Source organism: Arachis hypogaea, chromosome 16 (assembly GCF_003086295.3).
Source record: "Arachis hypogaea cultivar Tifrunner chromosome 16, arahy.Tifrunner.gnm2.J5K5, whole genome shotgun sequence".
NCBI lineage: Eukaryota > Viridiplantae > Streptophyta > Magnoliopsida > Fabales > Fabaceae > Arachis > Arachis hypogaea.
In genome coordinates, this window is record NC_092051.1 from 87,546,466 (window position 1) to 87,549,887 (window position 3,422).

The 3,422-nt window shown below is 41.1% G+C and overlaps 1 non-coding gene across 1 annotated transcript; it reads right to left on the reverse strand.

Moving 5' to 3' along the window:
• Positions 1–2,644: 2,644 nt before the first annotated feature.
• Positions 2,645–2,748, reverse strand: LOC112760353 (small nucleolar RNA R71). The gene has a single exon (XR_003180798.1). It is a non-coding gene; the product is annotated as a small nucleolar RNA R71 (small nucleolar RNA).
• Positions 2,749–3,422: the final 674 nt, after the last annotated feature.

Genomic DNA, 3,422 nt, shown 5'->3' on the forward strand with positions numbered 1-3,422 from the left:
ATTAACCCACACAAGCCCCAATAAGCCACGTTAACTCCCACGTTAACCTAGTTAACGTGGAAGCTAACGTGAAGAAAGAAGGTAATCGCCAACGTTAGTGACACCTAACATTGTCACTAACGTTGGAAGGAGCCCACACAAGCCACAATGAGCCACGTTAACTCCCACGTTAACTTAGTTAACGTGGAAGCTAACGTGAGGAGGAGAGATGATGAGCCAACGTTAGTGACATTCACCTTTGTCACTAACGTTGGAGATGGCTAGCATAGCCACGTTAGAGGCCACGTTAACCTAGTTAACGTGGACTCTAACGTGGGAGCTAAGGGCACATTGGAACGTTAGTGACAAAGGTAAGTGTCACTAACGTTCTCGAAGGTTGGCAAGCCTACGTTAAAAGAGCCACGTTAACTAAGTTAACATGGACTCTAACGTAAGGAAGGGGGAGACTTCTCAACGTTACTGGGAAAGGTGAGTCCTAATAACGTGTGCGAAGGACATAGAGGCAACGTTAGTGGCAACGTTTGTGCCACTAACGTTGAAGTTAACGTGGCTCTTACTTTGGTGAGGAACGTTAGTGAAAAAGGTAATTGTCACTAACGTTCTCGGACCCATATTTTTACTGAACGTTAACACCACTAATGTCCTGAGCTAAAGTCTCTGCCCACTTCACACTTTCTCTCTGCAAGTAAAGCCAAGCCCAATGAAGAAGATAACTACTTCAAACTCAAGATCTAAAGGCCCATACCCAAGACTTGAAGAGCCAACTAGAAGATCAGAAGAGTAGTATATATAGGAGTAGCTTTGAATTATTTTGGGGAGTTGGAAATTATAGGGACCCTCTTGGCATAGAACTACTCTCTGTATTTTACTTTCTCTGCACTTCTAGTTTCATAATGTATTCTCCATCTTTGTTTTCATTTTCCAGAGCTATGAACAACTAAACCCCTTTCATTGGGTTAGGGAGCTCTGTAGTAATTTGATGGATCAATACTAGTTTTCATTATTCTTCTTCTATCTTTTCTCTTAATTTTACTTGAAAGCTTTCGATCTTCATCCATTTGGGTAGTTATCTTGGAAAAGAAGCTATTCAAACTTGGATCTCTTCTGAACCTTGAAAGAGGAATGAAGAGATCATGCTAGAAATGCTTTCTCATGCTGGACCAAATTGGGTTTGGATGGATATGTGACTATAATCCTCTCAACACTTGATTTGGGAAATGCATGTGGTATAATCAGTGACCATACTTCATCTCTTCTCATGAGCAATTGACCAAGGAATTGGCTATTGATCAAGATTTGAGAGATTGAATTACAAGGAATTGTAATTCGATCACTTAAGATTGCCAAGGAGATCAATGAGTGCATTGATTGAGGAAGAGATGAAAATGAAATTGATCCGGAGAATGTAACATCTCCTGAGCCCAATGAACTCCCCATTTCTGATCTTCCCCATTCTCTTTAATTTCTGTCATTTACTTTTATGAGTAATTACCCCATTCCCATTTAAGATTCTGCAATTTACTTTCCGTCATCTACATTCAGCTCTTTATTTCTAGCATTTACTTTTCTGTTATTTACTTTCCCGCCATTTAATTTTCTGCAAATCTCAACTCAAATTCTGATTCGCTCAACTAGAACATTCCTCTGATTAAAATTGCTTGATCAATCAATCCCTGTGGGATTCGACTTCACTCTATTGTGAGTTTTTACTTGACGACAAATTCGGTACACTTGCCGAAGGAAATTTGTTATGAGACAAGTTTTCCATGCATCAAGTTTATGGCGCTGTTGCCGGGGATTGATTGTGCATCAACAATGATTAAATTGGAGGATAACTAGATTGAGCATTTTATTTTTGTTTGATTTAATTTTCCGTTTGAGTCATTTACTTTCTGTTTTAGTTAATTTCCTCCCTTCCCCCTACATCTTTCTTTGTTATTTACAATTCATTTCACTAACACACTAACTGTTTGATATATTGTATCACTCACACTAACAGTCATTCTGACAGAAATACTTTCTGCATCTATTTTCCTTGCTTGTACTTGTTGGTTGTATGACAGGGAGAAGAAGCGGGGCTTCAACTTCCTTTGATTCTGAACCTGAGAGGACCTTCCTTAGATTAAGGAGGGAAGCAAGAGGAAAGAGAGTAGTTGGTGTTCAGGAAGAGGAGGAATACTTTAAACCAAACATGGAAGAAAACATGGAGAACCATCATGAAAAAGAGGCTCACAACCATGGCGGAGGAGGTCGAGCAAATCATGCTGGGGAGAATAGAAGAGTTTTAGGCTCTTACATCAATCCAAACCTAGGAAACTGTGGAAGTAGCATTCAAAAGCCAACCATCCACGCCAACAATTTTGAACTAAAACCACAGCTCATCACCCTTGTTCAGAATAACTGTTCGTTCGGAGGAAGTGTCCAAGAAGACCCCAATCAACATCTAACCACCTTTTTGAGAATATGTGACACAGTGAAGTCTAATGGTGTTCATCCTAACGCCTATAGACTGCTCTTATTTCCATTCTCACTCAAGGATAAGGCAGCCAAGTGGCTGGAGTCTTTCCCAAAGGAGAGCTTGACAACTTGGGAAGATGTGGTGAACAAATTCTTAGCAAGATTTTACCCCTCTCAATGAATTAATAGGCTGAGAGCTGAGGTCCAAACTTTCAGGCAACAAGATGGTGAGACTCTGTATGAAGCATGGGAGAGGTTTAAGGACCTGACAAGGAGGTGTCCACCTGACATGTTCAACGAATGGGTGCAGCTGCACATTTTCTATGAAGGGCTCTCTTATGAGTCAAAGAAGGACGTAGACCATTCATCCGGAGGATCTTTGAACAAGAAGAAGACCATTGAGGAGGCCATAGATGTCATTGAAACTGTAGCAGAGAATGACTACTTCTATGCTTCCGAAAGAGGAAACACTAGAGGAGTGATGGAGCTAAACAATGTAAATGCTCTGCTGGCTCAGAACAAGCTCATTACCAAGCAGGTGGCTGACCTAACCAAGAAGATGGAGAGAAACCAAGTAGCAGCAATCACTACTTCATCAACAACCCAAGAAGGAGTGAATGAAGAAGCAGAGGGTAGTCAGGAGCAAGCCAACTACATTGGGAATTCACCTAGGCAAAACCATGATCCATACTCCAAGACCTACAACCCTGGTTGGAGGAATCACCCAAACTTTGGGTGGGGAAATCAACAAGACCAAAGCCTTGATCAAAGACGTCCAAATCCCAACAATGTAAGCCACCAACATTTCACATCTAGACCATATCAACACCCCCATAACAACACCTCTCCACATCCATATCAAAACCAAAATAACTTACCTCATCCTTCCACCTCTAATCTCGATCTACAATCATTTGATGACAGACTCTCAAGGATTGAGAATCTACTTGAAGGCATAGGCAAGG